This window comes from Pelodiscus sinensis, unplaced genomic scaffold, assembly GCF_049634645.1.
Source record: "Pelodiscus sinensis isolate JC-2024 unplaced genomic scaffold, ASM4963464v1 ctg94, whole genome shotgun sequence".
In the NCBI taxonomy this organism is placed as follows: Eukaryota; Metazoa; Chordata; order Testudines; family Trionychidae; genus Pelodiscus; species Pelodiscus sinensis.
Genome location: NW_027465874.1, coordinates 402060 through 413916, shown reverse-complemented (window position 1 = coordinate 413916; position 11857 = coordinate 402060). Strand labels below are relative to the sequence as shown.

General features: G+C 53.0%; 1 long non-coding RNA gene across 1 annotated transcript; it reads right to left on the bottom strand.

Annotated features, from left to right (window-relative positions):
* Positions 1–5307: 5307 nt before the first annotated feature.
* LOC142824211 (uncharacterized) lies at positions 5308–9872 on the bottom strand. The gene is made up of 4 exons (XR_012899153.1): positions 9563–9872; positions 8416–9272; positions 7259–8115; positions 5308–6958 (listed from the first exon to the last, which is right to left on the bottom strand). It is a non-coding gene; the product is annotated as an uncharacterized LOC142824211 (long non-coding RNA).
* Between the last annotated feature and the right edge of the window lie 1985 nt (positions 9873–11857).

Sequence of the window (11857 nt, the reverse complement as noted above, 5' to 3'; positions counted from 1 at the left end):
AGGGCCATTAAAGTAATTACGCTCTAGTGTTTCCTGGGGCTCTAAATCAAGGTAGCACATCCACTTTAGGGAAGCCTGCCTCAGATAGAGAAGACTTGTAATTACTCTATTTTGAAATAGCATTTCCCCATTACATTTTGGCAGGTTTTATTCTGAAATACTTGTTAAAGTATGTCTACACTACATTGACTTTTAGAATATGCTATGTAGCATGTCCTTACTAAGGGAGCCTACCTCTCACAAATTTTGATGCTTCCCTGGTGTGGGAACACACTATTTTGAAAAATATTTTCAAATACTTTATTTGAAATAACCCCCAAAATACCTTAATTCCCCAGTGTGAACATAGCCAAACATTACAGCTACACTGCAATGCTATTTCCATATACCCAAGAATCCCAAAATATCAACCCCTCATCTTCACAGCAAACTTGGTTTTTTTGGATTCATTATTCCAAAGTCCCTGTAAATATCATTCTATGAGGCAAAAGGGACGTTTTCTTAGAGCACCTTATTTTGAAATTTGGCATCACGTAGACGGCGCCAAATGATGAAATAAGCCATTTTGAAATAGCATTGAGATGAAATAATTTGTATAGCTCAAATTGTGTATCTTGAGTATCTTAAGTACTCTGTAGAACTCTGAGACTCTCTTTACCCCTCCTTCACCCTCAAAGGTTCTCCCTCCACCCACTTTCCTCTCCCAGATTCTTTCCCCAGCCCCTCTCCAGCTACTTTGACCCCAAATAAAAAACACACCCACTTTGTTTCCAAAAAACAATGTCAGTTTTATTGTCTCTGCAGGGGAGGAGGGGGAGGATTAAGAGAGGAAAGGCAAAGAGGGGCAAAGCACAGGCCCCTAGTGGGGAGATCCTGGGGAGCGTGTCACTGGTGTCCTTGTGAGAAACTTTCCCTCAGGGGCTCCCAGATGTGCACCCCCACCTGATGAGCCTGCTGGATGGCAGCTGTGCACAGCTGTTCAAAGAGCCTGCTGACCTGGCCTGCCTTTGCTCCCCCACCCAGGAGGAACACCTCCCCCTTCGGATCACAAATATTGTAGAGCACAGAACACTGGCCACTACTTGGGGGAATGTTTCATTCCCCAACATCCAGCCGGGTGACAAGACATTTCAACCTATGGGGGGAGGAATAGCTCAGTGGTTTGAGCATTGATCTGCTAAACCCAGGGTTGTGAATTCAATCCTTAAGGATGGGATTTGGGGCAAATCTGTCAGGGATGGTACTTGGTCCTGCCACAAGGACAGGGGAGTGCATTCAATGACCTATCAAGGTCCCTTCCAGGTCTATGAGATATGTATAGCTCCATATATTTAGTTAATATAAATAAATATATGGAGCTATACCTACCTCACCTTGAGACACGAAAAGGCACCCTCCACTACAGGGCGGGCCCAGCCAAGCCGGGAATTGAAGCATTCCTTGCTAGGGTCAAGGTGTCCGGTGTAAAGCTTCGTGAGCCAGGGCAACAGAATGTAGGTCACATCCCCCACAATGCACAGTTGCATGTATATTCCCTGACCTCATCATAAGGGTGGGGGATATGAACTGCCTGCCTCCAGCTTCTGGAAGACACAAGCGTCACATGCCTTCCTCAACCAGCCTAAGAAAATGTCAATAAACTGCCCACGGTGGTTGAGAGGGCCTGTGGGACCATGGAGAAGTAACCTCGTGGTTTATATACATAGATGCCTGGTAGTTGGCGTAGTCGGTGCTTGGGCAGGGATGTGGGTGCCATCAATAATATCACCACCACACGGTTCCGTGTTGCTGAGGTGGATGACCCTGAGCAGCTGGATGGTGTCGATGGCCCGCATGTGACATAGTGCGAGTGCTGTCTACTTTGTAACCCGGTGTTCCCTCCTGGCTGTGTTGCTATGTGTGATTCCCAATGAGTCACTCCTCACATGTATTAGCCCCAGACACCTAAGTCTCAGCCTGAGCAGATAAGGCTGTTCCCAGAGGGTGAGACAAAAGAAGAGAGGTAGGGTCACCCATCAGGCTGGGGGGTAGGGCCTGGGAGTTGAGTTGGTCTAAAACATCCTCACTCCACCTAGCCCAGCCGAGACTAAGAAAGGGGGTGAAGCCCCTTCCCCACGAGAGGACTAAGGCTGTCTGCCCTCGCTCCTGTGTTAACATCTCTCCTATGCTATGCTGTGTCGCTGAGAAGAAATAAACCCTTTTACTCTACTGGCTGGCCGAGAGACACATCTGGCTGGGGATGGGGGCCCAGGGTCGGGGGCTCCCCAACACACCATCACACCGCACCACCTGTAGCAGGAGACCAACAAACAGAGAATCACTGGGGTGCCTGAGCCCCGTGCAGGACCCCCAGCCCACCCCTTCCCTGCCCACACATATCAGGAGCCACCCCCTACGTAGCCTATCCCTGGCAGGGCTCTGTGAGGGTGGGACTGAAAAATTGCCTGGGAAAGGGGCTTCTCCACCACCCCCAACCACCCTTTCCCTAGGATTCCCCATTCCAGCACTTCACACCCCTCTTCCGGGACCTTAGCTGGAGAGCGCCACGCCTGCACGACGTGGGCCCTGATGGTCGACTTTTCCACACCAAACTGATTCCCGACACATCGGTAGCTGTCCGGCATGGTGACCTTCCACACGGCCATGGTGACCCTCTTCTCCAGAGGGGAATGTGGGTCGCATGCGTGTGTCCCGTCGTGTGAGGGCAGGGGAGAGCCAGGAACACAGCTCCAGGAAGGTCTCCTTCCTCGTGCACAAATTCTGGAGCAGCTGTTGGTCATCCCAGAGCTCCATGTCGAGCCGGTCCCACCCGTCAGATCTAGTCTCCAGCGCAAGAAGCAGCGGTGCACAGCGTGGTGCAGCTGGAAGAGCTGCGCTCCCAGACAATCAGCTGGTGGTTGCATTCCTGCATGGCCAGGATGGCAGCCTGTAGAAACTGCAGCACGATAGCTAAGGGCCATTGAGTGCCCAGAGGCACCTCTAGCTCCACGACTGGCAAGCTGAGGTGTCCGCAAGGGCAACCGGAGCAGTCAGAACAAAGGCTTTGCTGTCCCTCCAGGGAAAGGAGAAGCACCCGAGAAATGGCTGTACCGGGAGCGGGGTCACTTTGCTACCTTCAGAGGGTCCCTTATCCCGCTTCTCTAACACAGGACCTAGGCCCATCCCTGAGGCAGATGGTGTGGGCAGAGGGGGGTGGGATCAAGCCCACCATTCTGTGCTCCCCAGACAAATCCCTGCCCTATCCCTGAGTTCACTGGAGATCCCACTCTGTCTCCCTGCCTTCAGTGGGTACCTTCTCCTGCCTTCCTAATGTGGGAGCCAGCTCCATCCCTGGGGGGGTCTATGTTGGCTGTTTGGCCGCTCCCAGGGTGGGTGGGATGGGCCCACGAGCCTGCCCTGCCAGGTGAAAGGGTCTCAGATAGCCTCAAGCAGCAGCTCCTAGAAGTAATTGCTGACCCGAAGCCCTGTCTGGATGCAGAATTGCATTTAAGGCCACTCAGAACCACTTCAATCAGTGTGGAGCTTTAGTTTGAAATCACTAAGTGATTTTTGAAATACCCTTAGGGTATGTTTACACTGCAGGCTTATGTCTTCACCGCAAGTTTCGTTCGGAGAAAGCTATTCTGGAAGATATCTTCTGGAAAAGCTGATTTTGGAAATAGCACATCTACATTAGGGGAGCTTATCTCAGAGTAATTTTGAGGCTTCCGGGGAGTGTGGACGCTCTATCTCAATTTAGCGCCTCAGGATGCACTGGAAAGGACTAACTTTAGAATGAGGTGCTATTCTGACATAGCAGCAGTGGAGCATCCAGTCACTCACCCGCTGCTGAAAAAGCTTTTTCAGAAGAGGCGTTTTTCCGACACGGGTACACCTCATTCCCTGAGGAATAAGCCCTCCATTGTTTCAATTTTCTTTTGCATTGCTGTGTGGATGCTACTGTTGTTCTGCCAGAATAATGTCCCTTATTCCAGAAAAATGGTACAGTGTAGACACACCCTTAGGGTATGTCTACACTGCAGCACTAATTGTAACTAACTTAATTCAAATTAGTTAATTCGAACTAAGCTAATTCAAATTAGTGCATCTAGACCTAAAAACTAATTTGAATTAGCATTTTGCTAATTCGAAATAGCATATCCACATTGAGTGGACCCTGAACCAAAGTTAAGGCTGGCCACAACCAGTGCCTGCACGGCATCAGATTAGGACTTAGAGTGTGGAGCTGCTAGCCGAGGGTTGTGCTTAAAGGAACCCGACCCCCACCCCGGACAGACAGTTCTCAGGGTTCCCCACTTGCTTGTCTACCTCGATGAGGGACAGCAAAGCAGTCCTGTCTTGGAGGCACATCAAAGCACTTGGCCATCAGCCCAGCTGCACTTGCCGCAGGCTGCCATCCAAGGGGATCAATTGGGAGGCTGTCAGGATCCAGGAGGCCCTGCAGGAGAGCTTCCACCCCGAGGAGCCCGCAGAGCCACCCCAGTCCTCCCCATCGGGGGCTCATGCCCCATTCCTCCCTAACCTCCTTCCACTTACCCTTCCTGATGTAAAAAATAAATGACACGTGTGTTGTTAAATAAAGAGAGTTTCTATTTTTGAAAACTGAGGGGTGGGGATTAACCTCTGGGGAGACTGGGGAGAGAGGGTGGGAGAAGGGAGGTGGAAACCTGGGAGGAGGGAGCTGGAAGGGGGAAGCCAGGGGAAGGAGGAGAAGGGGAAGTATAAAACTATGGTACGCCATATCTTCAGTACTGTGTACAGATGTGGTCTCCTCACCTCAAAAAAGATATTTTGGCTTTGGAAAGGGTTCAGAAAAGGGCAACTACAATGATTAGGGGTTTGGAACAGGTCCCATATGAAGAGAGGCTAAAGAGACTAGGACTTTTCAGCTTAGAAAAGAGGAGACTGAGGGGGATATGACAGAGGTCTATAAAATCATGAGTGGTGTGGAGAAGATGAATATAGAAAAGTTCTTTACTTGTTCCCATAATATAAGAACTAGAGGACACCAAATGAAATTAATGGGTAGCAGGCTTAAACCTAATGAAAGAAAGTTCTTCACACAGCGCACAGTCAACCTGTGGAACTCCTTGCCAGAGGATGCTGTGAAGGCTAGGACTATAACAGAGTTTTAAAAAAAACTAGATAAATTCATGGAGGTTACGTCCATAAAAGACTATTAGCCTGCGGGAAGGAAGAAATGGTGCCCCTGGCCTCTGTTTGTCAAAGACTGGAGATGGATGGCAGGAGACAAATTGCTTGATCATTGTCTTCGGTCCACCACCTCTGGGGCACCTGGCACTGGCCACTGTTGGCAGACAGGCTACTGGGCTAGATGGCCTTTTGGTCTGACCCAGTATAGCCATTCTTATGTTCTTATCAGTATCAGAAGTGCACCGATGGATACGGAGCACGTAGCTCCGCGGGATCTGGTGCTTCTGGGGCGATGACTTAAAAGCCAGCTCCCCACGCGCACAGGCTCTCACCTGCCCCCAGCCCTTGCTGACACTCTATTAGAGACAGCAAGGGGGAGGGAAGCGTGTGTAGTTGTCAGGATTAACGGATAAGCCCAGGCTTATCAATTAATCGTATACACGACTATACGCTAATATCCCATTCACCGACTGTCACTGTTAGCATTTCTGTAACGGAGTAAGTGCACTGCCGGGAGCAGGTACGCCTTGAGAGGCCTCCAAGCTTACCCAGTACATGGAGAGACCTTTTCTCAAAGGCCCAGCTTCTGATGGGTTTGGTCCTCCTTCTGGGATGCCACCGGAATTGCTGGGATTTCACTGAGACTACTTGCTCCACTAGCCTTGCCTGCCTCTCCCTGTTTTGCTGACTTAGGTTGGGACGCACCAAGTGTAGAAAAACAGAATCTGCAAACAGCTCTCTACGGTAAGGCTTAGCTAGGAAATTGTCCAGCACTCAATTGCAGTTCCCCTCCGGAAAGTACACCCAAAATAATATTATCTGACGCGGGAGAGAAATCACTACAATGCAAGCTCCTACGTTTGCCCATCCTCTCAATGAGGAGTAACATACGCACAACTTCCCCCGCTCCCCTCCTGCTGTTAGAAATTACACAAACTACATTTGTTTTATTAAAATCTAGCTTTTACAGTTGAGAGATTGCTGTCGTTTATCAAAACAAAATAAAGCACGCATACCGTGTATGGGTGTAGGCATGGATGGAGGAAGGGCAGCATTAGGAGTGCAGGTTGCCATGTGATGTGGGTGTAGAAAGGAAGAGAAGGGGGCTGGGACCCAATGGATGGGAGGATGGACTGGAAGGGTCTGGAGTGTGGGATGGCTTGGGATGGGGGGTTGTTGAGAAGGAAGAGGAGAGTGGTTGAGGGAGTCCTTACATGCGGAAGGAGGGCTGGGGGGAAGGTAGTGATGGGGGTCACATGGCAGGCGGGATGGGAGTGTGGGGGGAGGGACTGTGGGTTAGGAAGGGCAGAAACGGGGGTTAAGGGTCCTATAGATGGGGGAAAGGTAGGGATAGGGATAGAGTGTGGGATGGGGAGTGTCCTAGGTAGGAAAAAGAGGGGCTGATGGAAACATGAATGGAGGGATGCTCTGGGGGTGCAGGTTGCTCTGAGTCTGTGGAGAGAAGAAGGGAAACTGACGGACACCAGGAATAGGGGGTATGGGCTAGGGAAGAGCACTGGTGGGGGTGCAGGTTGTGTGAGCGGGAAGTTGGAATGCACTGCGGGAGTGGAACCTCCGTTTGGACGCGCTGTCTAAGCAAACGTGACTTCCCTTCCTAGACCCGAGTGGGCCGTAAGCCGAGAGATTTCCAGACCCGACACTTATCTCCCTGTCAGCGATGGCTGCTCCGCTCTCAACCGGACGGTTCTCGCCTCGCTTCGACCAAGCTCCCGAGTTCGCCGTTCTCGTTTTCGTTCCATCCCCAGACGGGAGGACACCGGGAGGGTTGACTTCTTATCGCTCGCTACCGAACACAGCAGAGGGGAAAAAACAAACAAACAACTTAGCGTTTCAGTCCGCAAGGACGCGGCATCGCTTCTCCTCCCACCATCGCACCGCAGCCTCCCACCATCGGACACCACCTCCCGTTGCCACTACAGGAACGGGGAGTGAAAGGAGGCCTTGAATCTCTATCCACGCTCTGTTGAACCGCCTACTGCCCCTTCACCAATCCCCAAGCCACTAGGCTCCGTGCCCCAGCAGGAAGCTCTCTGCCTCAGAAGAAACATACTGCCAGGACGCTTGAAGATTTCAAAGCACGCACCTCTTACTCACACAGAGCCATGGGAAGGCCGAACGCTGAGGACCCTGCACGTGTTCCGAGAATCACACCCAGGCAGCTCAAGTCCATCTCGGACGGTATCTTCTCAGCCCACGGCCCCGCACTGATTCCTCTGCAAGGGTGGCCGAAAAAGCCCAGCGTTAGCTCCCACTCACTAAGGTCTGTGGCTGTGGGAATTCCATCCTTTAGCCCTTTCCCCCCCTCTCGCCTATGTATCGAGTCCTCTACAAGAACACCGAGTCAGTCAGCCATGACGCACCACCGCTCTCCCTTGCGCGACTGGCGTACCTGCAGAATTCCCGTTGGCTCCTGAGCCCTTAACCCTTGGAGATGCTCACCTGGAATGCCTGCAAGTGTGCTGTACAAGGACACGGCAGAAGCAGAGCAAGGACAAAGACACAGACAGAAACAGACAGACAGGACGTATTGGCCAATACGAGAGAGCAACAAGAGAGAAACAAGAGAGGCAGCCAGAAACCTTACCACCTTGCGTCTTCCTCCTCGAGCCAAGCGTATGCTGAAAAGGACACCGTGTTCCAGAGAAACTAGCACCCGTGACAAACGAAAGCCCTGACAAACGGGAGCTACCAAGGAAGCACCTCAGGAACCTCCGCTCGGACTCGCTGTCTAAGCAAACGTGACTTCCTTTCCTAGACCCGAGTGGGCCGTAAGCCGAGAGATTTCCAGACCCGACACTTATCTCCCTGTCAGCGATGGCTGCTCCGCTCTCAACCGGACGGTTCTCGCCTCGCTTCGACCAAGCTCCCGAGTTCGCTGTTCTCGTTTTCGTTCCATCCCCAGACGGGAGGACACCGGGAAGGTGGACTTCTTATAGCTCGCTACCGAACACAGCAGAGGGGAAAAAACAAACAAACAACTTAGCGTTTCAGTCCGCAAGGACGCGGCATCGCTTCTCCTCCCACCATCGCACCGCAGCCTCCCACCATCGGACACCACCTCCCGTTGCCACTACAGGAACGGGGAGTGAAAGGAGGCCTTGAATCTCTATCCACGCTCTGTTGAACCGCCTACTGCCCCTTCACCAATCCCCAAGCCACTAGGCTCCGTGCCCCAGCAGGAAGCTCTCTGCCTCAGAAGAAACATACTGCCAGGACGCTTGAAGATTTCAAAGCATGCACCTCTTACTCACACAGAGCCATGGGAAGGCCGAACGCTGAGGACCCTGCACGTGTTCCGAGAATCACGCCCAGGCAGCTCAAGTCCATCTCGGACGGTATCTTCTCAGCCCACGGCCCCGCACTGATTCCTCTGCAAGGGTGGCCGAAAAAGCCCAGCGTTAGCTCCCACTCACTAAGGTCTGTGGCTGTGGGAATTCCATCCTTTAGCCCTTTCCCCCCCTCTCGCCTATGTATCGAGTCCTCTACAAGAACACCGAGTCAGTCAGCCATGACGCACCACCGCTCTCCCTTGCGCGACTGGCGTACCTGCAGAATTCCCGTTGGCTCCTGAGCCCTTAACCCTTGGAGATGCTCACCTGGAATGCCTGCAAGTGTGCTGTACAAGGACACGGCAGAAGCAGAGCAAGGACAAAGACACAGACAGAAACAGACAGACAGGACGTATTGGCCAATACTAGAGAGCAACAAGAGAGAAACAAGAGAGGCAGTCAGAAACCTTACCACCTTGCGTCTTCCTCCTCGAGCCAAGCGTCTGCAAAGGAGGACACCGTATTCCAGAGAAACCAGCACCCGTGACAAACGAAAGCCCTGACAAACGGGAGCTACCAAGGAAGCACCTCGGGAACCTCCGCTCGGACTCGCTGTCTAAGCAAACGTGACTTCCCTTCCTAGACCCGAGTGGGCCGTAAGCCGAGAGATTTCCAGACCCGACACTTATCTCCCTGTCAGCGATGGCTGCTCCGCTCTCAACCGGACGGTTCTCGCCTCGCTTCGACCAAGCTCCCGAGTTCGCTGTTCTCGTTTTCGTTCCATCCCCAGACGGGAGGACACCGGGAAGGTGGACTTCTTATAGCTCGCTACCGAACACAGCAGAGGGGAAAAAACAAACAAACAACTTAGCGTTTCAGTCCGCAAGGACGCGGCATCGCTTCTCCTCCCACCATCGGCCACCCCCTCCCGCTGCCACTCCAGGAATGCGGACAGAACGGAGGTCTTGAATCTCTATCCACGCTCTGTTGAACCGCCTACTGCCCCTTCACCAGTCCCCAAGCCACCAGGCTCCGTGCCCCAGCAGGAAGCTCTCTGCCTCAGAAGAAACATACTGCCAGGACGCTTGAAGATTTCAAAGCACGCATCTCTTACTCACACAGAACCATGGGAAGGCCGAACGCTGAGGACCCTTCACGTGTTCCGAGAATCACGTCCAGGCAGCTCAAGTCCATCTCGGACGGTATCTTCTCAGCCCACGGCCCCGCACTGATTCCTCTGCAAGGGTGGCCGAAAAAGCCCAGCGTTAGCTCTCACTCACTAAGGTCTGTGGCTGTGGGAATTCTATCCTTTAGCCCTTTCCCCCCCTCTCGCCTATGTATCGGGTCGTCTACAAGAACACCGAGTCAGTCAGCCAGGACGCACCACCGCTCTCCCTTGCGCGACTGGCGTACCTGCAGAATTCCCGTTGGCTCCTGAGCCCTTAACCCTTGGAGATACTCACCTGGAATGCCTGCAAGTGTGCTCTACAAGGACACGGCAGAAGCACAGCAAGGACAAAGACACAGACAGAAACAGACAGACAGAACGTATTGGCCAATACTAGAGAGAAACACATAAGAGGCAGTCAGAAACCTTACCACCTTGCGTCTTCCTCCTCGAGCCAAGCGTCTGCAAAGGAGGACACCGTATTCCAGAGAAACCAGCACCCGTGACAAACGAAAGCCCTGACAAACGGGAGCTACCAAGGAAGCACCTCGGGAACCTCCGCTCGGACTCGCTGTCTAAGCAAACGTGACTTCCTTTCCTAGACCCGAGTGGGCCGTAAGCCGAGAGATTTCCAGACCCGACACTTATCTCCCTGTCAGCGATGGCTGCTCCGCTCTCAACCGGACGGTTCTCGCCTCGCTTCGACCAAGCTCCCGAGTTCGCCGTTCTCGTTTTCGTTCCATCCCCAGACGGGAGGACACCGGGAGGGTTGACTTCTTATCGCTCGCTACCGAACACAGCAGAGGGGAAAAAACAAACAAACAACTTAGCGTTTCAGTCCGCAAGGACGCGGCATCGCTTCTCCTCCCACCATCGGCCACCCCCTCCCGCTGCCACTCCAGGAATGCGGACAGAACGGAGGTCTTGAATCTCTATCCACGCTCTGTTGAACCGCCTACTGCCCCTTCACCAGTCCCCAAGCCACCAGGCTCCGTGCCCCAGCAGGAAGCTCTCTGCCTCAGAAGAAACATACTGCTAGGACGCTTGAAGATTTCAAAGCACGCATCTCTTACTCACACAGAACCATGGGAAGGCCGAACGCTGAGGACCCTTCACGTGTTCCGAGAATCACGTCCAGGCAGCTCAAGTCCATCTCGGACGGTATCTTCTCAGCCCACGGCCCCGCACTGATTCCTCTGCAAGGGTGGCCGAAAAAGCCCAGCGTTAGCTCTCACTCACTAAGGTCTGTGGCTGTGGGAATTCTATCCTTTAGCCCTTTCCCCCCCTCTCGCCTATGTATCGGGTCGTCTACAAGAACACCGAGTCAGTCAGCCAGGACGCACCACCGCTCTCCCTTGCGCGACTGGCGTACCTGCAGAATTCCCGTTGGCTCCTGAGCCCTTAACCCTTGGAGATACTCACCTGGAATGCCTGCAAGTGTGCTCTACAAGGACACGGCAGAAGCACAGCAAGGACAAAGACACAGACAGAAACAGACAGACAGGACGTATTGGCCAATACTAGAGAGCAACAAGAGAGAAACACATAAGAGGCAGTCAGAAACCTTACCACCTTGCGTCTTCCTCCTCGAGCCAAGCGTCTGCAAAGGAGGACACCGTATTCCAGAGAAACCAGCACCCGTGACAAACGAAAGCCCTGACAAACGGGAGCTACCAAGGAAGCACCTCGGGAACCTCCGCTCGGACTCGCTGTCTAAGCAAACGTGACTTCCTTTCCTAGACCCGAGTGGGCCGTAAGCCGAGAGATTTCCAGACCCGACACTTATCTCCCTGTCAGCGATGGCTGCTCCGCTCTCAACCGGACGGTTCTCGCCTCGCTTCGACCAAGCTCCCGAGTTCGCCGTTCTCGTTTTCGTTCCATCCCCAGACGGGAGGACACCGGGAGGGTTGACTTCTTATCGCTCGCGACCGAACACAGCAGAGGGGAAAAAACAAACAAACAACTTAGCGTTTCAGTCCGCAAGGACGCGGCATCGCTTCTCCTCCCACCATCGGCCACCCCCTCCCGCTGCCACTCCAGGAATGCGGACAGAACGGAGGTCTTGAATCTCTATCCACGCTCTGTTGAACCGCCTACTGCCCCTTCACCAGTCCCCAAGCCACCAGGCTCCGTGCCCCAGCAGGAAGCTCTCTGCCTCAGAAGAAACATACTGCCAGGACGCTTGAAGATTTCAAAGCACGCATCTCTTACTCACACAGAACCATGGGAAGGCCGAACGCTGAGG